Genomic DNA, 25,000 nt, shown 5'->3' on the forward strand with positions numbered 1-25,000 from the left:
ATATTGCCAAATGTGTGTGTGTAATAATAATAATAAGTGGTCAAATATTGCCAAATGTGTGTGTGTATGAATGTCAGCATGTATTTTTATTCATAAATGTATATGTCAAATGAGAGAGAGAGAGAGAGAGAGAGAGAGAGAGAGAGAGAGAGAGAGAGAGAGAGAGAGAGAGAGAGAGAGACATCTGTAGCAATGGCCTGAAGCCAAGAACAGGGAAAGAATATTTGCTCAGTCGGGTTGCGACTTGAAGACAAAGAGTATTGCTGTATAATTTAAAGCTACCTTCACAGAAGAGCTCACACAAAATGGAAAGCTTTGAAGGTATACATGAGGGAAGACAATGCCAGGGTTTCCACTTATTATTTTCTGGAGGGAAAGTTTCACCTTAAGATTATTGTGGTTGACGTGACTTTTTTTTACATTTGCTGGGAGCAGTGTGGGAGTTTTATATATTTTTGTACACATTAACGTTCGTAGGTTTTATTAATCTTTAATTCTACATCCCCACTGAGGGTCCTACTTGTCAATCATCCTCATTTAGAGGGATATTGGTTTCCACTTACTATTTTCTGGAGAGGAATTCTACCCAAATGTTATGGTGGTTTATGGTACCTTTACATTTGGCTGGGAGCAGTGTGGGAGATGTACGAATTTTTGTACATATTACAGTTCGTAGGTGATATCAATATTCATTTCAACACCTCACAGCTGTTCCTGCTTACCAGTCTTCCTCTTTTGTATTGGGAATCTTTCCAAATGATAGGATATGTCGTAAAATATTTAGGTATATCTTTGAAATCTACGTGAATAATGTATGAAGTGACATCATGCTATTCGTAGTTGATAGTAATCTTCATTTTTACACACCCATTGATGTTCCTACTTTCCAATCTTCTTTTATAGGAGTATTGGGAATCTTTCAAAATGATAAGCTTTTGTCTTAGCATTTTTTCAGGCACATTGAATTCTACATGACTTTTATAAGGTGAAGGTCTAGATGATTGGAAACACCACTGTACGTAGCAGGATCGTGTAATTAAAATCTCTGTGAAGGTTGAGTCCCCTTCTGAGAGAGACTGAGAAGGATGTATGATACGGAACATGTACTTAGGAACCGAATAAGGAACCACGAAATCTTGTTCTACGTGAATGATGTAAATGGTGAAGGTTTAGATGATTTGGAAACAATACGGAACCTTGCAGGACTACGTAAACAAGACCTTTGAATTTTGAGTCCCTTTGTGAGACGGAACAGGTAATTAAGAAACAGGTTAAGAACCACGAAATGTTGGATAATAAGGCTTAAGACAAAATCACCTTGGAAAATACAGTAAAACCCGACTTAGAAATGAGGACATTTCTTAAAAGACAAAAATCACCTTCGAAAATACAGTAAAACCTGACTTAGAAATGAGGACATTTTTTAAAACAAAAATCACCTTGGAAACTACCATAAAACCTGACTTAGAAATGAGGACATTTCTTAAAACAAAAATCACCTTGGAAAATACAGTAAAACTTGACTTAGAAATGAGGACATTTCTTAAGACAAAAATCACCTTGGAAAACACAGTAAAACCCGTCTTAGAAATGAGGACATTTCTTAAAACAAAAATCACCTTCGAAAATACAGTAAAACCTGACTTAGAAATGAGGACATTTCTTAAGACAAAAAAACCTTGAAAACACAGTAAACCTGACTTAGAAATGAGGACATTTCTTAGACAAAATCATCGAAAATACATAGTAAAACCTGACTTAGAAATGAGGACATTTCTTAAAACAAAATCACCTTGAAACTACCATAAAGCCTGACCTAGAAATGAGGACATTTCTAAAACAAAAATCACCTTGGAAAATACAGTAAACCCGACTTAGAAATGAGGACAAAGACAAAATCACCTGGAAAACACAGTAAAACCTGACTTAGAAATGAGGACATTTCTTAAAACAAAAATCACCTTCGAAAATACAGTAAAACCTGACTTAGAAATGAGGACATTTCTTAAAACAAAAATCACCTTGGAAACTACCATAAAACCTGACTTAGAAATGAGGACATTTCTTAAAACAAAAATCACCTTGGAAAATACAGTAAAACCTGACTTAGAAATGAGGACATTTCTTAAGACAAAAATCACCTTGGAAAATAGAGTAAAACCCGAAATGAGGACATTTCTTAAAAGAAAAATCAACTTGGAAAATACAATAAAACCTGACTTAGAAATGAGGACATTTCTTAAAATAAAAATCACCTTGGAAACTACAATAAAACCCGACTTAGAAATGAGGACATTTCTTAAAAGAAAAATCACCTTGGAAACTGCAATAAAGCCTGGCTTAGAAATGAGGACGTTTCTTAAAACGAAAATCACCTTGGAAAACTATACCCACTTTCCACCCTCCCCTAGCAATTGATTCATGGTGCAACAGCGAATTTTTTCTCCTGTTACACCTTTCAACCCTTTCTACTGTCAGTTTTCCGTTTCAGCGCTGATTGACCTCCTAGGTCACAGCGTTTGGCCTTTGGCTTAAATTTTATATTCTATCTATATTCTATCTATCGAAATCATGTCGGATCGTCCATTCCTAATCATGCTTATCGTAATTCTTTTGCCTTGCCAGAGTTCTCCCTCCAGACCAGCCTCCCCGCCCCGCCCCCATTAATATTTTCCTCTCCGATGCAGGAAAGGGGTTCCGACGAAGCTAATGGCTTCCTGTGACGTTCCTCCGATAGGATCCTTTCAAAGGAGCCCTGGAACAAAGGCCAAAGTATTCTCTTCCCCCTCAGTAGTTCCTTCCTGTCGGTATTTCGAGGGTTTGATGGAACCTGCTCCTAACAGCTCTGGAGATTTCTTTTTTTTTTATTTCATATTTTGAGAATAACAGCTCTTGGGTTTTTATGTTTTTTTTTTTTTGAAATTCAAAGCATTCTCTTCAAGTATGTGATTGTGGTATTGTAAGGTGGGCTTTTTCAATCTAACAATTTCCAAGTACTGGAAATTGTTAGATGTTTATGTGATGGTGCCAGGCAACTTCTCTTTTATTATTATTATTATTATTATTATTATTATTACTTTCCCAAATTATGTCGGAAAAGACTGGTAATCCACCAAGTAATATATATGTATATATATAATACATATACACATATATAAAAAATTTTCTCTCACTCGTTTTGCGTGATAGTTAAATGTGGAGTGCATTTTCCGTAGACTACTTGTGGTCCACAGACAACTTTGTAACTCATTGCGTTTTTTGTTATGAGGATTGTTATTGCAATGCGCAATTGGACACTGATTTCTCGACAACTGTTGAATTCAGTAATATTGTTTTTTGATTAAATGATTTTTTTCTCTCTAAATGCTCATTTTTTCTCTCTCTCTCTCTCTCAGGAATGGTAATAATGATTTTCACAGTTTTGGTGTGTGAATCTTTGTGCTGAATCTCTCTCTCTCTCTCTCTCTCTCTCTCTCTCTCTCTCTCACACACAGGTTTTGACTTGATTCCTTGTGCTGAATTCTCTCTCTCTCTCACAGGTTTTGACTTGATTCCCTCTCTCTCTCTCAGGAATGGTAATAATGATTTTTACAAGTTTTGATGTGAATCTTTGTGCTGAATGCTCTCTCTCTCTCTCTCTCTCTCTCACACACAGGTTTTGACTTGATTCCTTGTGCCAGTTCTCTCTCTCTCTCTCTCTCTCTCTCTCTCTCTCTCTCTCTCTCTCTCTCTCACAGGTTCTCTGGAATGGTAATGATTTTCACTTTTTGATGTGAACCTTTGTGCTCTCTCTCTCTCTCTCTCTCTCTCTCTCTCTCTCTCTCTCTCTCTCTCTCTCTGGAATGGTAATGATTTTCACTTTTTGATGTGAACCTTTGTGCTCAATGCTGCGCTCTCTCTCTCTCTCTCTCTCTCTCTCTCTCTCTCTCTCTCTCTCGTCCATTACATCGCTCAGGTGTAAATTGTTCCTGTTCAAAATCCTTCAGCCTCCAACGCGAAACCGTTTCCGCCGTGTTGAACAAGGCCGTTATACTGTTATCGTTAGCCGAAACGGCTTCCGCCATAAATACTAAGTAATTTGTATTTCATGGTCGATGTAAAGAGGCCTTGATGGGTCGTCTACACACTTTTCTTTCCGGCGTCTGCCTTACGCGAAATCGTTTCACTTTTATGTTCTTTCATGATCTTTTATGTTCTTCCCGGTAACGCGCCCCGTAAAAGGATTTTCTCAATATCACGGCATTTTCAATCACCCCCGAAGGGGATGTCGGGCGTTCGGCGTTTCTCTTTATTATTTGGCAGCTTCAAAGAGGCGGCAGCACGAACTCACTCTCCCTCTCCGTTTTGTCCTTTGACGAAACCAAAGTCCTTTGTGGAGTGGAGTCTCAAACTTTCCTCCAATGAAGTCGGTTTGGGATGAAACGATTGTTTGTTTCGTTAATTGCGCGACCCCATTTCTTTTCTTTGCTTTCCCAGTAATCTCTACATACTAACAGACCAAGGACATCCATGAGTTCGGGTGCGTCCACACTATAGTAATAAAAATGTCACGCACATGTTGATAACTTATCGCATACATATCACAAACAAGTTGACAACAAGTCACCAACAATTTGTGGGGAACACACCTTTGTATGAAGCAATAGTTAGCACCACCAATAGTAGCTCACATGTATTCAACCTGTTTTTGATGTGTGTGCCTACTGATGCATCCACACTACAGTAAAACGTATCAAACACATGTCGATAACTTATTGCATACATATCACAAACAAGTTGACAACAAGTCACCAACAATATGTGGGGAACACACCTTTGTATGAAGCAATAGTTAGCACTACTAATAGTAGCTCACATGTATTCAACCTGTTTTTGATGTGTGTGCCTACTGATGCATCCACACTACAGTCAAACGTATCAAACACATGTTGATAACTTATCGCATACATATCACAAACATGTTACAAACAAGTCAGCGACCGGAGGTGAAGAAGAACCTTTGGAAAATGCTGAACATGAAGCGCTTGTTAAGGCTACCAATAAGTCGCTGACTTGTATTCAACATATTTGTGATTTATGTGCCCACAGATGCATCTACACTGTAGTAAACCATATCAATCACATGTCGATAACTTATGGCATACATATTACATACTTGTTGAAAACAAGTCAGGGACCGCAATGCGAAGAAAGAACCTTTGGCAAATGCTGAATAGTCGTATGAAGCATTAGTTAGAACTACCAAAAAGTCGCCGACTTGTATTCAACCTGTTTGTGATATGTTTGGGATAAGTTCCCAACGTGTGATCATGACATGCATTGCTGTTAGACTTTTCCACATGATTTAAGGAAAAGGTTGAATATATGAGTGTTTTTTTTTATTCACTAAATAATATGTATATATCAGAGAAGTCTTAGAAGTTAGCCATCATAGGAGGGTTTCATTATATATCCGTTCTGCTTTAAATTCACCCCACTTTTGATGGTTTGTTGCTGAATAGAATACGAACAAAACAATGCAATGCATAAAAGAGCAAGCCCCATATATTAATGGTTTCAAGCTACACTGCATTACCTAAATACATTTCTGTTAATGTGGAAAATGTGGTGTAACTTTATATTTTTTTATTTTATTTCTGAGGGGTATGGTTGTAATTCGCTATCATTTTGAAAAAGATAATTCATAATTTATGTACGACTTTGATAACCTCGCATCCATGACCAAGATATTTGTGACACCAGGTCTGGGTGTTTCCCTTTACACAAATTTAACAAAAAATAGTTTATTTGGCTTTGTTTACCTTTAAAAATTAACCTGAGACCAAATATTGAGTTAATGGCTGTTAATAACAGGTTAATGGATGCTCCTCTCCCTTCAGGAGACGTTACTGACTGCCTTTTACATACCCCAAAAGCCAGTCGATGACCTTTGCAGTTGCAACGCCAGTTTGAAGTATAAGAGCGACCGCTCATTAACCTCTTTTTTTTCCTGACTGGGTTAGGAGACTGTCGAGATATTACTAACTGACCGTTATTTATGTCTTGTTTGAGAATTAATATAAAACCTACAACATCATTTCAACACTTTAATTGCTATAACCAACAATTTAATTTAGATAGTATTATTTTTTTTTTTACTTAAACCCCTGTTATTATTTGTGTTAGGTTAAGACATTACCACTAGTGCAGTTATACATCAAATATTTTATTCTCGGAACTTGGTGGTATCTGCCTCTTATGAGACACCGAGAATTCGTGACCACTTTATTATTATTATTCAGAAAATGAACCCTATTCATACGGAACAAGCCTGCAGGGGCCATTGACTTGAAGTTCAAGCTTCCAAAGAATTTGGTAATAGGGAATGCACAACAAAGAGATCAGTTATTGGAAAAGAATACATTAACAATTTAATAAGTAAGTAGCTAAAAATGTAAGTGAATTATTAATATAGAAGGAGAAGTGTTTTAGGGTAGAAAGGTTTGTGAAGAAGACTGAAGAGGAGTTTCTTTCTGATTTTAGTTTTCTGTAAAAGAAAACTATTGTGCCGGTTTTTGCTGTCCGCACTTTTTCTGTCCGCCCTCAGATCTTAAAAACTACTGAGGCTAGAGGGCTGCAAATTAGTATGTTGATCATCCACCTTCTAGTCATCAAACATACCAAATTGCAGCCCTGTAGCCTCAGTAGTTTTTATTTTATTTAAGGTTATAGTTAGCCATAATCGTTCTTCTGGCAACGATAAAGGATATGCCACCACCGAGCCGTGGTTAAAGTTTCATGGACCGCGGCTCATACAGCATTATACCGAGGCCATCGAGAGATATATCTATTTTCGGTGGCCTTGATTATACGCCGTACAGAAAACTCGATTGTGCTGAAGAAACTTCGGCGGATTTTCTACTTGTCTTCAGTCATAGATGCAACAAATCTGTGAAGGATTTTACCCCAAAAATTGTCTTCCTTGGAAGTATCTGGTGGAAGGCCGTACTCCGAGTTGGATGATATCCTGTGCTGAGGGGAGAAGGTGTATATGAGGTCTTATCTTGACAAATGGAAAAGGTATCTCAAGGTGGAGAGAAGGCGCCTTAATTTAAGCGCGAAGTGTCCATTCCTGCCAAGTGGACCGAGGGACCGGGGGCCATAAATTCGCGGGTTTGGGACGCAAACTGCGGATGAATATTTTCCCTAGAGAGAGAGAGAGAGAGAGAGAGAGAGAGAGAGAGAGAGAGAGAGAGAGAGAGAGAGAGGTTTGGCGCGAAGGTGTGTACGAGATATACTCTAGTAAATATTCGCTTCGATGTTTTATAGGGGTTTTCCCCCCCCCACAACGCCAGATGGAGAGGGAAGGGCAGATTTTTGCTGGCGAATTTTGGGGTTGCAGGTTCAAGGAAGGGAATATTCTCGAGTAGAATTGACTGGTATTGAATACTGGTTACTTGTATATAAATATCAACATATACACAGACTCTCTCTCTCTGGATGGTGAAAATTTGCCATGTGGCAGAATGTTTAGCAGGCACTATAACCTTACCATAGCTCTCTCTCTCTCTCTATCTCTCTCTCTCTCTCTGTGGATGGTGAAAATTTGCTATGTGGCAGAATGTTTAGCAGGCACTATAACATTACCATAGCTCTCTCTCTCTCTCTCTCTCTCTCTCTCTCTCTCTCTCTCTCTCTCTCTCTCTCTCTGTTCATCATTTGTTTAATTGTATTTGCATGCATGATGATATCAAATAGGATTCACCAAGAATGGTTCAGTATACCAATAATGGCTAATTAACATATGGGAAAAGCAACAGAAATATTACTGATGTAAAAATGGGCCATTTTGGAATTGAAACAGAAGAGTAGAAGTTTTTTTACGGCTCACGGAATCTGGGAGAAGTTTTTACAACAAAACTTCTCAGAGGAGAGACCTTGAATATTGGCAGTCATGCCTGTAATATTACCTTCCACAAACGTATTTTGTGTCAGTGACAGAAGTTCCTATCATAGTACATAATTATGAATGGAAATTACCTTGTGTTTTAACTTTTCAAAGCAATTCCCGTCCCTGTTCCTGTCTCTCATTAGGATGAATTGCCTAGATACAAGCCGAAGCCGTGGCTGAAACAAGGGAATCGAACGAAGGAGTCTTTAAGCAAGTCGCAGAAGTCTGGATAAAAAAAATTCTTTTGTACATCTCAGATAATCGATTCTGGCTTAGGATCCCAGTCTCTCGTTCTGTATTGCATGATAACACCGGCTTAGGATCTCTCTCTCTCTCTCTCTCTCTCTCTCTCTCTCTCTCTCTCTCTCTCTCTCTCTCTCTCATATTTCAAAGATCTTAGTGTCATTTTCATTGCTTTTCTGATAATTTTTTTATTCTCTCTCTCTCTCTCTCTCTCTCTCTCTCTCTCTCTCTCTCTCTCTCTCTCTCCATATTTCAAAGATCTTAGTGTCATTCTCCATTGCTTTTCTGATAATTTTTTATCTCTCTCTCTCTCTCTCTCTCTCTCTCTCAAAGAGTTTAGTGTCATTTCTCCATTGCTTCTCTGATAATTTTTTTACTCTCTCTCTCTCTCTCTCTCTCTCTCTCTCTCTCTCTCTCTCTCTCTCTCTCTCGTTATTCAGCCCATGGTAACACCACCCAATTGGCCTTTTATCTTCCGTTGAAAGCCATCTTGTTGTGGATTAATCAGTAAAAGGCCTTGGTCAGAGGGAATGCTGTGGCTGTGAGATTTAAGGCCTTTTGTTATTCCAGTCGAGAATCGAGTTATGGAGATGTTTATTCATGGGTTCCGTAGCTTCCAGGAACATCCCACACACACACTCATATCCCCGTCTCACTGGAAAGAGTAATATTTATGTTTGATGAGATTTTAATCATTGGAGATTGGCGGTATCAAGTTTTTAATTGGTGTATCAGAGTGGACTAGTCATAGGGTAGAAGTTGTCTCTCTCTCTCTCTCTCTCTCTCTCTCTCTCTCTCTCTCTCTCTCTCTCTCTCTCTCTCTCTCGTTTCATAGATCTTAGTGTCTTGTATCCATTGTTTTTCTGATAATTTTTATACTCTCTCTCTCTCTCTCTCTCTCTCTCTCTCTCTCTCTCTCTCTCTCTCTCTCTCTCTCTCTCTCTCTCTCTCTCTCTCTCTCTCATTCATTTCAGAGATCTTAGTGTCTTTTATCCATTGTTTTCCTGATAATTTTTATACTCTCTCTCTCTCTCTCTCTCCATATTTCGTAGATCTTAGTATCATTAATCCATTGCTTTTCTGATAAACAGTATTTCTCTCTCTCTCTCTCTCTCTCTCTCTCTCTCTCATCTACAATTCTCTGTTGATTGAATCTGTAATTGGTGCAGTCAATAGACTATGGCGCCGCAGACCTGCAAAACTAAGGCCTGATTGAATAGTCGATTTGGGACATTGTTTCCTCTCCATATATTTCTCTGGTCTCTTATTAACAATCCATGAATAAGCTTTAGTAAAAAAAAAATAATTTCCCACACAACATAACATGCTCCATTAGAAAGCTCCATGAGTGTGTTTTAGTAAAAAACAAGTAAAAAATTCGCCGAAGTTTCTTCGGCGAGATCGAGTTTTCTGTACAACGTATAATCAAGGCCACCGAAAATAGATCTGTCTTTCGGTGGTCTCGGTATAATGCTGTATGAGCCGCGGCCCATGAAACTTTAGGCACGGCCCGGTAGTGGCCTATCTTATACCCGTTCCCAGAAGCACGATTATGGCTAACTGTGACTTTGAATAAAAAAAAAAAAACTACTGAGGCTAGAGGGCTGCCATTTGGTAGGTTTGATGATCGGAGGGTGGATGATCAACATACCAATTTGCAGCCCTCTAGCCTCAGTAGCTTTTAAGATCTGAGGGCGGACAGAAAAAAGTGCGGACGTACAGACCAAGCCGGCACAATAGTTTTCTTTTACAGAAAACTAAAAGTAATTTCCCATACAATATAAAACCACCACCTCCATTAAATGGCCTCCTTGACTGTGCTTTAATAAGAAAAATGAAAGATTCTGAAAAAAGCTTAAAAAATCGCACCCTAAAAAAAAAAAAAAAAAGAGAAGACCTCGGAAACGCAAGACCTTCCGCTCATAAATTCCAAAGGCAAACTTTTCAGAATGATTAGTATTCGGCAACTGCAAGTGCCAATTAGGCTGGAGGGTAGGCGGGTGGGTGAAAGGGCCTTTGGGGCGCATCGGCACTTTTTAACTTCCTTCCGTATTTGAGTTGCCATCAGGCTAATTAGGCGGGCTCTCCTAATTAATCACTCAAGTACATCTAGAGCTTGCAATTAAGACTCGATTGGTTATTTCAGGCTAGAGAGTCCCATCATCGAGGCGCTGAATCGGAGAGAAAATCTTGGTTATTATAGAGATGATATTGCACGTAGCTTTCGAGGTAGTCTTCGGGTGGTATAACTTCAGCTGGGAATGTGTTTGTGAAGAGATCTTGAACATGGGTGATTCTCTTTTAACTTCTTTGAAGGATGGTATTGGACATATCATTTGAGGTGGTTTCTGGGTAGTGTAACTTGAGCTGGGGTATGAGATGCGTTTATGAAGAGATCTTGAACATAGTAATTCTCTTTAAACTCTTTGAAGGGTGATATTGCAATTATTATTTGAAGGATCCTGTGGGTGGAATAACCTAAACGGGTGTTTGAACTGCGTTTATGAAGAGATCTTGAACATGGTATTTCTCTTTAAATTCACTGAAGGTTGATATTGCACTTATCATTTTAGGTGGTCTTTGGGTAGTATAACCCGAGGTGAGGTATGCAATGTACTTATGAAGAGATCTTGACCTTAAGTAATTCTGTTTAAACTCTTTGAAGGATGATATTGCACTTAATCATTTGAGGTGGTCTTTGGGTAGTATAACCTAAGGCGGGATATGAAATGTTATAATTTGAATGGGACTGTTTGTAACATAACCTGAGCTGGGGTATGAAATGTGCTTATTATGAAGAGACCTTGACCTTGGCTAATTCTCATTCATGGCTGTGTTATCTTTCTGTTGATGAGACTCTGATGATTCTTCAAAGCCTTATCAGCTTCACCAACATCACTTGCATTAAGATTTTCCCTGTGGGGAGATAAGCGCTGATAGAGTTCTCTGCAAAATCAGCTGTCTTATGCACTTTCTGCCTAAAAGGTCTTCATTCCTGGACCTCTATAGGTCCGTGTCTTGTTACATCTGTGTAGCATGTTTTCCTTTTTTATTATTATTTATCCATTCTCATTGTATGTCCAAACCATCCCAGACTTTGAGGGATTAGCTGATTTAAAGCACTGGAATGTGTTGGCATGAAGGAATGTTTATATATGTACATAAATATTTATACGTTTATATGCTCATATATATATATATACATATATATACACACAAACACATATGTATATATATGCATACATATATATACATATATATAGTATATATATATATATATATATATATATATATATATATATATATATATACATATACATACATAAGTCTGTACAATGTAAGCACCATAAATAATAATGTTAATAATTGCGTGTAAACACCAGGATTAAAAACTGATCACTTGATGACTGCTTCACAAAGGCACCACCGAATTGTCAGAAACATTTCATCCCAGTCATTAAAACGAATGCCACCAGCTCCTGGAAATAGCATGGCGAGTGATAATGATGATTATGCTAATGGGCTTCAGTTTTATCTCCTGCCCTGGGGGGGAGGGGTAAGGCGGGGGAAGGAGACAGTGGAAGAAAGGGGGTAGGGGAGGGGAAGGGGTCTCCCAAAGGCAGGATCTTCTAAACTTGTGATGCAGACAAATGAAGCCACTAAATCCCTTTAAGAGTAAATTGCATAATGGGGTCTTAGGATGATGATGGAGGAGAAGAAGAAGAAGAAGAAGAAGCCATTCCTCCAGGAATGGGTAAATTGACTCGTTTAGATCAATGAGGGGAGGGAGAGAATAAACGGTTCGTTTCTCGAGTCTCCTGCTCTCGCCCGGGTTGCATTTTTCCCGAGATGTAACCGAGTATCGAGACCTTTCCCTGATAATAAGCTGGACGCCGTATCTTAAAAACTAACCATAGAATTTTCTTGAAAATAATCTCATTATGTTTCCCACACCCAAATTACGCTGGGAGTTTTAACCTAACCTACCTAACCTAACCAACCTAACCTAACCTATGGGCATGGCCAAAAAAACCGGGGCTGGTGCAATACTAGCATACATCTCAGGAATTTGCGCCCGGGTGAGTTCGCCAATAATTGGGATTTTTAAATCTCATCTCTTTGCTTTCTTTTTTGTTGGCCTAAACTGGGAATTATGTACCTGGCATTTAGACGAATTTCTGACACCTGCAGGTACTCTTTCTAAAGGAAGGAACCATATTTTTATAAAAGCAAATAATAATTTCTTAATATATCCTCGTCGCTCATCGCCAGAATTTCAGGGAAGTGAAGTCAGGTCCTTTCCTGGAAGGTGCTACATTTATCAAGGGGGGGAAAAATTAAGAAAGAAAAGTTTATTTAGGGGATAATTATCAAAGGAGGTTTCTGTGTAAGATATTACCGGCTTATTTGCGTAATGAAGAGAGAGAGACAGGCGAGGAAGTTCTGTGTTCCCACTGAAGTTTTTATTTCTGAAATTGTGAAATGTTTCATATATGTGACGTATAATTTGATCTGAGTTAATGCGTCTTAATTTTATGATTATAGCATAAAAGACATACCCTTTTATTTACTGATATTCTTAATTTTCTGTTCATAAAAAATTGGGAGAAAACTTATTACACAAACAGGTTGAATATAAGGCATCGACTTATTGGTCGTCCTAATCACTTCTTCAGTAATTCGTTCCCCACTTACAGTCGTTAACTTGTTGTCAACCATTGACTTGTTGTTAACAGTCGCTGACTTGTTTTCAACATGTTTGTGACATGTATATGACAAGTTATCAACGTGTGTTCGAGACATATTATGCAGTCATGTGGACTCACCCTATCATACTGGTATTGAACCGGAAATGCACATTAGTTGATCTCTCTCTCTCTCTCTCTCTCTCTCTTTCTCTCTCTCTCTCTCTCTCTCTCTCTCTCTCTCTCTCTCTCTCTCTCTCTCTCTCTCTCAGTAAATGTATATATATGTATATATATGAATTTGTACATATATATACACGTGTATATGTATATATATATATATATATATATTATATATATATACATACACATATACATATATATACATATATTCATGAGGCTGATTTCCTTGTCATGAGATTCTCTTTGGTCAATTAACGTCGATCAGTGAACCGTAGAATTTGTTTTTCCATTCACTTTATATAAAAAATCATTTATTAACCAGTTTTACCTCGAGTTATTTCAGTTTATTGCTGGATGGAAAACTGTTTCATATACACGTTTGCAATTGTACGTTTGTTAATCATATGTGATTTGACTCTCCGTCTGTGCATGTTTGTAAATGTATGTTTGTAAGTTGTGTGTGATTACAATCGCCATCAGTACGTGTTTATATGTAGGAAAAGAAAGGTGATGCGTGTTTATGTTGTGGAGTAAAACCTTCTGGCTGTCAATATGTGTTTAGGGATTAAGTTGCTACACTCATGACCTTCTCTTGACCAGAGTTGACCCAGTACCCATTCACACTTGGTTCGACTGGCTGGTGGCTGGCTTGGTTCGAACCACGGACTTACAAACGCTAGACCAGTGCTTTACCACCCAGCTACGACAAGGAATATAAATTCTCTCTCTCTCTCTCTCTCTCTCTCTCTCTCTCTCTCTCTCTCTCTCTCTCTCTCTCTCTCTCTCTCTCTCTCTCTCTCTCTATTTTAGTGCTAGATGTATTTTATATCTGGAATAACTTCATGTCGAAAAATCATTGCAAGTAGCAATTGAGATCCCAAGGAAACAACTCTCTCTCTCTCTCTCTCTCTCTCTCTCTCTCTCTCTCTCTCTCTCTCTCTCTCTCTCTCTCATTACTAAATGTATCTTATATCTGGAATAAGTTCATGTCGAGAAACCATTGCAAATAACAGTTGAGATCCCAAGGAAACAACTCTCTCTCTCTCTCTCTCTCTCTCTCTCTCTCTCTCTCTCTCTCTCTCTCTCTCTCTCTCTCTCTCTCTCAGCAAGAGTCTTTCCCCTTTCCCTTACTTTCCATACATCCTGTATGGCTTCTGCGAGGGCCAACCTCCCCCTTCCCCCCTTCTCCTCTTTCTGAGGGGGTCACCCCCACCCCTGCCTTCTCATGCACCCCTTCCTGTCTCAAAAGCAAAACAAGAAAAAATTCGAGTTTTGTGTACAGCGTGTAACCAAGGCCACCGAAAATAGATCTATTTTTGGGTGGTCTCGGTATAATGCTATATGAGCCGCGGCCCACGAAACTTTAACCCCTGCCCATTGGTGGCCTTTCCTACATCGTTCCCAGAAGCACGATTATGGCTAACTTTAACCTTCAGTAAAATAAAAACTATTGAGGTTAGAGGACTGCAATTTGGTATGTTTGATGATTGGAGGGTGGATGATCAACATACAAATTTATGACTAACTTTAACCTTAAATAAAACAATAACTATTGAGGTTAGAGGACTGCAATTTGGCATGTTTGATGATTGGAGGGTGGATGATCCACATACCAATTTGCAGCTCTCTAGCCTCAGTAATTTTTAAGATCTGAGGGCGGACAGAAAAAGTGCGGACGGACAGACAAACCCGGCGCAATAGTTTTCTTTTACAGAAAAAAAAAAAATTGCAAACGTTGAAAGTAAACACACATTCTCCCCCTTCAATCTCCGTCCCTTTATGCAGCATCCCTCTGCACCGAACAATGAGTTCACCTCGAACGTAATGACCAGATAGAACTCTCGATAAACTTTGGTCGTCCACTGCAGAGTGAAATTGAACCAGTTATTTCACACTTTTGGGAGATCTGAATCCGCGGGGTTTTGTTGTTGTTGTTGTTTTAGCTTAAAGGTTATTATCTCTTCATAAAGGATTGTATTTTGACATTTTATGGAAGATTATATTTTGTTCATTTAGAGGTTTCTGTTGCAGTTTTTAGGTTATTATAATTTGATAAAGGATTATGTTTTGTCATTATACAAAGTATTATGTTTTTCATTACACAAGGAATTATATTTTGTCATTTTGTAAAGAATTATGTTTTGTTATTATACAAAGTATTAGGTTTTTCATTACACAAGGAATTATATTTTGTCATTTTATAAAGAATTATGGTTTGTCATTTTGTAAAGAATTAGGTGTTGTCATTTTTAGAATTATGTTTTGTCATTTTTTGAGGAATTATATTTTTTAAGGACTAGGAAGTGGCTGGATAGGTGTATATGTCATAAGCATATATATCACATATATATATATATGTATATATATATATATATATATATATACATATACATATATATATACATATACACATATAATATATACACATATATATATATATATATATACATATACATATACATATATATATACATATATACATATATATATATATATATATATATATATATACATATACATATACATATACATATATATATACATATACATATATATATACATATACATATATATATATATATATATATATATATATATTTATATATATATATATATATATATATATATATATATATATATATATATATATATTATATATATATATATAGCCAGTATTAAAGTAAGATAGCCAAGAAAGGTAAATTGAAATTAAATGAAAAAAGGGGGTTATAAGCTACCAAAATAATTTTTATTCTGGGTCATCCTGAAATGCAGGAAGGTGAGTATGAGAATAATAAACAAAAAAATACGAGAAAATTATCCTTTTTTATTTGAGCGGATTTTTTTTTATCGGTATCCCCAACTACATAGTGATTTTACAGCAGTGATTCTTGTAACCTTTTTCAGTGCCCGTACCCCTTGATGTCTCAGAACATTTTATCGTGCCCAATCCAATATAAATACAATGCAAACGTATGAAAAGGATTAGTGATACAAACCTTGCTGGTTATCATGTCTCGTACCCCAAGGTTTAAGGTTTCGTACCCCTTGGGGTTACAGGTACCCCAGGTTAAGAACGACTGTTTTACAGTGTCAGAGTTGTCAAGGGGATTCGAGGGTGATAATGCGAATCGCATCGAGACAGGTTATGGTGTGTTTATCACCTGGTGTAAGGTAGTCATCTGACAATTTAAAGTCGTGGGGACTTGTCACGTAGATTGATGGTCTTCCACGGAGAGAGAGAGAGAGAGAGAGAGAGAGAGAGAGAGAGAGAGAGAGAGAGAGAGAGAGAGAAGATGTCAGCTTTTAATCTGATCTCTTGGTGGAGAGAGAAAATAAGTGGGAGTTTTAACTGATAGGGTCATTGTGCATCTTCGACTCTGTGGGGCATTTGTGGGGTTGATAGAACACTTTCTAAGTGTTTATTGGTATAATATCGAATATTAGCATCTGTTTTTGCTTAAGGTGCAAGCTATATCTTCATTTATATATTTGCTGCCTGCATATTGAGCCTTAGATATGTTTTCCTTTACTTGGAGAGTTAAAGAAGGCTTTTTCCTCTGTGAGTGACAGGATGAAGATGGTAGCTACCCTCTTTCCAAGAGAATTCGGGTGAGAGTTTTTATCAGAGTAATGTTATTTTACTACGTTTTACATTATTTTAAGGACTGATTGCATTTATATATGGTTGTGTATTTTAATTAACCATACGTTTATGAATTTTAATTTTTATCTGGTATATATGTAAATATATATATATATATATATATATATATATATATATATATATATATATATATATATATATATATATATATATATATGCAGAATCTACTGGTCACTTTTACCAGACATATATGTATTCTAATAGCCACAATGCCCTCTTAACTTCGCTAATTCTTCGCGCTTTTTTGGATATGCTTGTAACTGAAGCCGATATCCAGGGAAGAATGAAAGAGGCCTGTGACATGTAGTTACCTTAATCACAGGTCACGTTGCCCACCTCAAGGTCTAAAAGAATGACCTTGGCCCACCTAACCACGTGGTTGGGTACATGACCTCCTTGTGATTAAGGTAACTCGGGTTCGCTTCCTGCAACGTCACAGGTTTCATTCTTCCTTTGGATATCGGCTAAAGAAGCAATCCAAAAAAAAGAATAAGTAAAGGGCAACATTATTAGAAATACATATATATATATATATATATATATATATATATATATATATATATATATATGTTTGTATATATATATATATATATATATATATATATATATATATATATATATATATATATATATTTATATACATGTATATGTGTACATATATACACATACATACATACATACATATTTACTGAAGCCAACGCCAAAGAAGCAACCGGTCGAATAAGTATCGACACTTCTTTCTTCGACGACGAATCCTTCCCCAACCCAACCACCACTTCGTTAGTTGGGGAAGGAAATCGACGAAAGGGAAAGGAGGAAAAATGGAAAAGAAGGGAAGGAAAAGGAGGGGAGAGAGATAAACAGAAACCTCCCAGGGGCGATCGGCTCCCAATAGTTTGGAGTTAAATTTTGGGGAAACTACCGCCCGGGCCAATACTTTATTTGGGCTTCCGGATTGCAAAGTTGAGATTCTCCCCGTGTTGACTCACGAGAGAGAGAGAGAGAGAGAGAGAGAGAGAGAGAGAGAGAGAGAGAGAGAGTTTCTCTGCTTAGCTTCATTGGGTTTAGCGCCGTCTGGTAGTGGTTGGGATTTTTGGTAAAAGTACCTTGAATACTTCCCGTGAATCTTGGCCGGTTTTTATTTTCGCGTCGAGATGATTTGGGATGGATGAAGACTCTGAGATTCTCGGTTAAAGTAGCTTTAATGCTCTCCTTAAACATTGACGGATTTTTAATTTCGCGCCGAGATGATTTGGGATGGGTGAAGACTGAAACTCTCGGTTAGAGTAGCTTTAATGCTTTCATTAAACATGGACTGATTTTTATTTTCGCGTCGGAATCAATTGGGATGGATGGGGACTCTGATTTATTTGTTTGGTGTTATGGTGTTATGAGTTGTTTATAGGACATTTAAAACCCTAATATTCTTGTTATCTTACTTCAATAATTTTGAAGCACTTTCGTTTATTTACAGTTTTTAGATGTTTCCTGAGGCCTCAATCGCGTGCAAGTTGTGATTGTTAAGTAAGATATATGTATATGTATATGTATATATATATATATATATATATATATACATATATATATATAAATATTCATATATGTCATGTATATCCACATACATGTATATATATATATATATATATTTATATATATATATATATATATATATATATATATATATATATATATATATTATTTTATTATATCTGTATTTATATACATAACATATATCAATACACACACATATAATATATATATATATATATATATATATATATATATATATATATATATATATATATATATATATATATATATATATATATTCTATACCTACACTGAATAGTTCCCCCATATATATTTTCAGTGAAAACCATCCAAAAAAAAGTTTAGTTCAGCTATACACAAAAGAATACATGATACATATTGTCAGAGGAGCTCGAGTACAGTATACCTGCAGTTGAAGTATATGAGACAATTCATGTCACATAACGCTAAGCCAATAAACAAACGTTCGAAACAGTTCATAACAAGTTAAAAATGCGCCGAAGTGTCTTCGGCGCAATCGAGTTTTCTGTACAGCCGCTACGGCGTTATAATCAAGGCGACAGTATATAGATCTATCTTTCGCTGGTTTCGGTATAATGCTGTATGAGCCGCGGCCCATGAAACTTTAACCACGGCGCGGTGGTGGCCTATCCTGTATCGTTGCCAGAAGCACGATTGTGGCTAACTTTAACCTTAAATAAAATATAAACTCGTGAGGCTAGAGGGCTGCAATTTGGTGTGTTAGTGACTGGTGGGTAATAATAATAATAATAATAATAATAATAATAATAATAATAATAATAATGTATTCTCTAGAATCTTGTATTTCAAGTCAATAGCTCCAGTGGGCCTGTTCCTTGTGAATAGGGTTCATCATCTGAATAATAATAATAATAATAATAATAATAATAATAATAATAATAATAATAATAATAATGAAATCTCTAGAAGCGTGTATTTAAAGTCATTGGCTCCAGTAGGCCTGTTCCTTTTGAATAGGGTTCATCACCTGAATAATATAATAATAATAATAATAATAATAATAATAATAATAATAATAATAATAATAATAAACTGACATCGTTCGCGAACGTGATATTAAACCATCAAGAACAGCATCGAACGAGATCGTCTAATCCATTTGTTCGCGATCCGTTCATCCGCCGGGAGTGATTCTTCATCCGTTCTCATCCGCGCCGTGTGAACGAATTGATAAATAGTCAGGAGGGACTAAGCCACGGTTGATTTTCGGGATTGGACGGAGAGGGTCGCCTGCCAAGGTGCATGAGTGCTAATGAACGCTTGTCATTATGGAGGGAGTGATTGGGGGTGCGGTTGGGAGGAGAGGGGGAAGGGAGGAGAGAGAGAGAGAGAGAGAGAGAGAGAGAGAGAGTTGGAAGAATGTGTAATTTTTAGTCCTCTCGGCATTCGCTGTAAGAATGTTTTACTAGATATTCCAAGAATGAGGTTGACAAAATAAGTGGAAAGGAGACACGTGTATGTATATATGTATACAGTATATATATGTATATATATACATATGTATATTATAATATATATATATATATATATATATATATATATATATATATATATATATATACATATATAATACACACACATACATATACACACACACATACATACATACGTTAGCCATCTTGTATTGCATTGTGAAAATAAAAATCATAAACTGAGTGATAACATAACTGATAACCTCAGAAACTGAGATACCACATAAATACTTTTCAAAAGAATCATCCAATCACTCATTTCATTTTATAACACTCGGAAGAAATAAAAAAAACCATCAGAATCTATGTCAAGGAAATGGATGTTTTCACTGGAGAAAAAAAAAACACACTATCACAACGTCTAGCAAATAGATTTTTGGAGAGTAATTAAGCTGAGTGGCAGAAAACGAAATGGAATTTTACTCGTTTGAGTAAGAGATTAAGACTCTGACAGAAGTGCGAGATATCTATATGTTCATTTCATTAGGAATATTGCAATTATGTAGTCGACTGGTCCCACTTGCTCCAAGTATTTATTGAATGGTCGTCAGTATGAGTGGGAATGTAACTGTGTTGGTGGTAGATATGAAATTGCTTGTATATTAGAACTGGTTATATATATATATATATATATATATATATATATATATATATATATATATATATATATATATATATATATGTATATAATTATATATGTATATATGTATGTATATATTTTGTGTGTGTTTGAAGGCTTTGGAACAACTGAATAAGCTATACTACATCTGCTGTTATTTGCATATAAATGTGCGTGTGTATTTTTGTGTGTATAGGAGAGAGAGAGAGAGAGAGAGAGAGAGAGAGAGAGAGAGAGAGAGAGAGAGAGAGAGAGAGAGAGAATTATCATCAGTTTAGGATGAATAGGGATAACAAAAATATGAGAGAGAGAGAGAGAGAGAGAGAGAGAGAGAGAGAGAGAGAGAGAGAGAGAGAGAGAGAGAGAGAGAAATTATCATCAATTTAGGATGAACAGGGATAATTTACAAAGAGAGAGAGAGAGAGAGAAATTATCATCAATTTAGGATGAACAGGGATAATTTACAGAGAGAGAGAGAAATTATCATCAATTTAGGATGAACAGGGATAATTTACAAAGAGAGAGAGAGAGAGAGAGAGAGAGAGAGAGAGAGAGAGAGAGAGAGAGAGAGAGAGAGAGAGAGAGAGAGAATTGTAATTACCTTAGGGCGAACAGGCACAATTTACAAAAATATAAGAGAGAGAGAGAGAGAGAGAGAGAGAGAGAGAGAGAGAGAGAGAGAGAGAATTATCCTTAGGTTAGGATAAGCAGGGATAATTTACAAACAGAGAGAGAGAGAGAGAGAGAGAGAGAGAGAGAGAGAGAGAGAGAAAGTTACGTGATTCCCTGTCACCACGATTTATCGAATGCAAATGCCCTTTCCCTACAGGTCTGTGGCACGTTCCTGGCAAGCTTTTGATTAAAGGACCTCATTTTCCTGCGACGCTGGTATTGAGAGATGCCCTGCCCGCCTGGGCCAATTCATCGTGACCCAATTTGGCCCCGGGGATTTATGGGGCCTTATGCCAATGCAAGTCAGGCGCTTTAGCCTGTCCCGTAATTCAGCTCCTTGATTGAAACAGGGGCGAATGGTAAGTGGAAGATGTATTGTACTTGTTTGGGGAAACTATTGGCGTGGCTTATGTAGGAGAGGCGTATGTTTGCTTGACACAGAATTCAGACTCGTTCCAAATGTATTTTCCCCCTTGGGTGGTAGTGCCGTCAATGCATCTCACGTGGAGCACTGTAGGCATTACTTAAGGTTCTTTGCAGCGTGCCTTCGTTCCATAGCTGTTGATCATCCACCCTCCAATCATCAGACATACCAAATTGCAGCCCTCTAGCCTCAGTGGTTTTTATTTTATTTAAGGTTAAATTTAACCATAATTGTGCTTCTGGCGGGCCTTGGTTAAAGTTTCATGAGCCGCGGCGCATACAGTATTATACCGAGACCACCGAAAGATAGATCTATTTTCGGTGGCCTTGATTGTAAGCTGTAGCGGCTGTACAGAAAACTCGATTGCGCCGAAGAAACTTCGGCGCATTTTTTACTTTTTTTTTATGGGGAAAATATGTTTGGAAAAACATTCGTTCGCAAATGAGCGCAGTCTCAGAGCCTTTGGTGGTAGGATAAGTGATATATATGGCCTGTTCATGTTAATAATCATAAAATAACGGTAGGGTTAGTGTGAGTTATGGTGTACAACTTTTTACTGAGTTCATAACGTCACAGGCATTATATATACCCACGGTTTTGTGCCAGCAATGTTTTGGTACATTTTGGTGCATTTAGAATCTCCTGGGTTTGTTTACGTTCAGAGCAGTTTTTCAACTGACTCCAGTTTTCACTTAGTTTACTAATTAATATTCCTTGTTTCAATGCTTTGCATTTTATTATTTATATCCCTTTTTTTCAATGGTTTGTAAATTCTTTTAGCTTGCGTTGGTGAAGATATGGGCATCGCTTTTTACGGATTAATGTGAAAAGGTGTGAATTGTTTTGCGCTTTGTAAGACACTGGGTTGGACTACCTTTCTTTATTTACATGTTTGAGTGAATGTGTGTGTGTGTGTGTGTATTTTTATGTGTATGTATTACTTCTGATTATACTCAGCAGTCGTGGGACGTCACATGTGCTTTTCTTTCTTTTCCTTGATATATTTTTGTTGGAAAACTATTAAAAACTCTTATGGTTTAATAAATATTAGCTTTGCTTGTCGATTCGATTCTGCTTTGTAAAAAGTGTTCATAATAAACTTCGTGTTTTTTTTTTTGTGGTGATGACTTCCACAAGACGCACAGTAAGTACCCAAGTCCTGGAGGGTATCTTTAAGGTAAAATTTCCCCAAATCCTCAGGTATTTCTCCCCTTTCTCCCTATCTCTTTCCCCTGAACCCCACCCTGACCTATCACCAACCTATACCCTCAGGCCTCTTCCCTCTCTGCATTTCTGTAGCGAATATGTATAACCATCCCTTCCCTTTATGGTCCATAAAATCTGCTACTCGGGGATAAAAAGGGGCTTATCTCGTCCTCAATTTGGGTTTTATGGAGCGCGCGAGAGAGTCCTGGCTCAGTACTGACGGGGGGGCCCTCTCTCTGCCAAAACGGTCGTTAAAATGGAGTAACATTGATGAAGGACAGTCGATGGTTTTTTTAAGGGGGAGTGTGTAAACTGTCTAGGGATTTAAATAACATGAGATGGTGGATGGTCAGTTTTGAGATGCTGATTGAGATGGCGGAGAGATGATTTCTGGGGGTGTTGAGAAGGGAAGGACTTGGCACACCAAATTGTTATTATTATTATTATTATTATTATTATTATTATTATTATTATTATTATTATTATTATTAGGTCTTTCTCCTCTAGATCAAGAACGGGATATGCTGTATCAGGTCCACAATAATATTTAATGGTGAATTATGTTGATTTTATTAAAACGTTGCAAGAGCTTTCAAACCCTGTCATGGGTTCATCTTCAACTGAAGATGAACCCAGGACAGGGATTCGGGAAATTATTTGACCTGATATACAGTTTTTATAAAATCAACATAATCATTATTATGATTATTATTATGGACCTGATATTATTATTATTATTATTATTATTCAGAAGACGAACTCTGTTCATATGGAACCAACCCACGGGGGACAGTGACTTCAAATTCAAGCTTCCAGAGAATATGGCGTTCACTTGAAAGCAGAAACAGGGTAACAGACAATACAGAAATACAGAAAGGTTTTATAAGAGAGATATAAAAAATTTTTTCACTAAAGTAGTGTGTATTGACCATTGGCAAGTCTGTCATGTTTAAATACTTTCTATTAGAAATAAATAAAAAACTCTTCTGTTTTCATTTAGCATTTGAATGGGTCTTGCGTGCGCACACATTCTCACGCGGTATGTGCTTCTAATTTGTAAATAATCCCATTCTATCCCAGAAGGAGTATCGTGCTGTCAGTGCACCTCATGCGTTGCACTGTAGGCATTACTGTGTTTTAGCTACCGCCATTCCCGCTTCCTCACTCACTATTACTGTACTTCTTAGTGCAACTGTGAGGTTGTCTCCCAAGTTTCACCTTGAGATCTTTGTGTTTCATATCCTTTAGTACAGAGGTTTTCAACCTGGGGTTGGGGGAGCGCCAGCAATTCCCAAAGGGGGGGGCAAGCCGTAGGAAAAAATGACAAATTCTCCAAGTTTATGAACAAATGCAAAAGTATCCCCTCATAACGTTAGTTTCCTAAAGTCTACTACTCTAGTTAGACTGGCTGGGCTTAAGAATAAAAACACCCCTTCTCTTTCTCTTTATTTTTCATTTTCCTTTAACTCTGGGATTGAATTTTACTCATAGATGCAAGGGGGGGGCGTGGAGGGAAGGACCACCTCTCAGAGGGGGGGCGTGAACCACTGAGCTTAGTTTCTGGATCTCTTCTCCAGCCACTCCATCTCACCCTTTTCGCTGTCTCGAGCGCTGAATGGCCGAAGGTGCCCCAGTGCTTGGCTTTAGAGCATAATTTCGTGAATTAAATCAATTTATGTTGTGATTTGGGTAATATACTCACGATTATCGATTAGCTGATAAGAATTTACATATAGTATGTCGTTTATTTATCTTTCGGAAGTGGATCCAAATGTTTTTCATTTTACAGAATTGTTTCCAAATGTTTTTCATTTTACAGAATTATTTTTAATATTTTACCATCTTTATTTGTTTGTTTCCAAAGACCCAGAATCAGTTTCCAAAGTTTCAAATCAGTTTCCATTTCTCAGAAATGTTTACTGATTTCAAAGAATCATTGTTTCCAAATGTTTCTTCATTTTACAGAATCATTGTTTCCAAATGTTTCTTCATTTTACAGAATAACTGTTTCCAAATGTTTTCTCATTTTACAGAAACATTGTTTCCAAATGTTTTCTCATTTTACAGAATCGCTGTTTCCAAATGTTTCTTCATTTTACAGAATCAGTTGCCAAACGTTTCCTCGTTTTACAGAGACATTGTTTCCAAATGGTTTCTCATTTTGCAGAAACATTGTTTCCAAATGTGTTTCTCATTTTACAGAATCATTGTTTCCAAATGTTTTCACATTTTACAGAATCATTGTTTCCAAATGTTTCTTCATTTTACAGAATCATTTTCTAAATGTTTTCTTATTTTACAGAATC

At 37.0% G+C, this 25,000-nt stretch overlaps 1 long non-coding RNA gene across 1 annotated transcript in view; it reads left to right on the top strand.

The window, feature by feature from the left end:
- LOC136834195 (uncharacterized) overlaps positions 1-25,000 on the top strand; it is a 67,363-nt gene that overhangs the window by 25,682 nt on the left and 16,681 nt on the right. Inside the window, exon 3 of the long non-coding RNA XR_010851676.1 lies at positions 21,222-21,423. This is a non-coding gene — a long non-coding RNA (uncharacterized lncRNA). The remainder of the gene's footprint in view (positions 1-21,221; positions 21,424-25,000) is intronic.

This window comes from Macrobrachium rosenbergii, chromosome 53 (genome assembly GCF_040412425.1).
Source record: "Macrobrachium rosenbergii isolate ZJJX-2024 chromosome 53, ASM4041242v1, whole genome shotgun sequence".
Lineage (NCBI taxonomy): Eukaryota > Metazoa > Arthropoda > Malacostraca > Decapoda > Palaemonidae > Macrobrachium > Macrobrachium rosenbergii.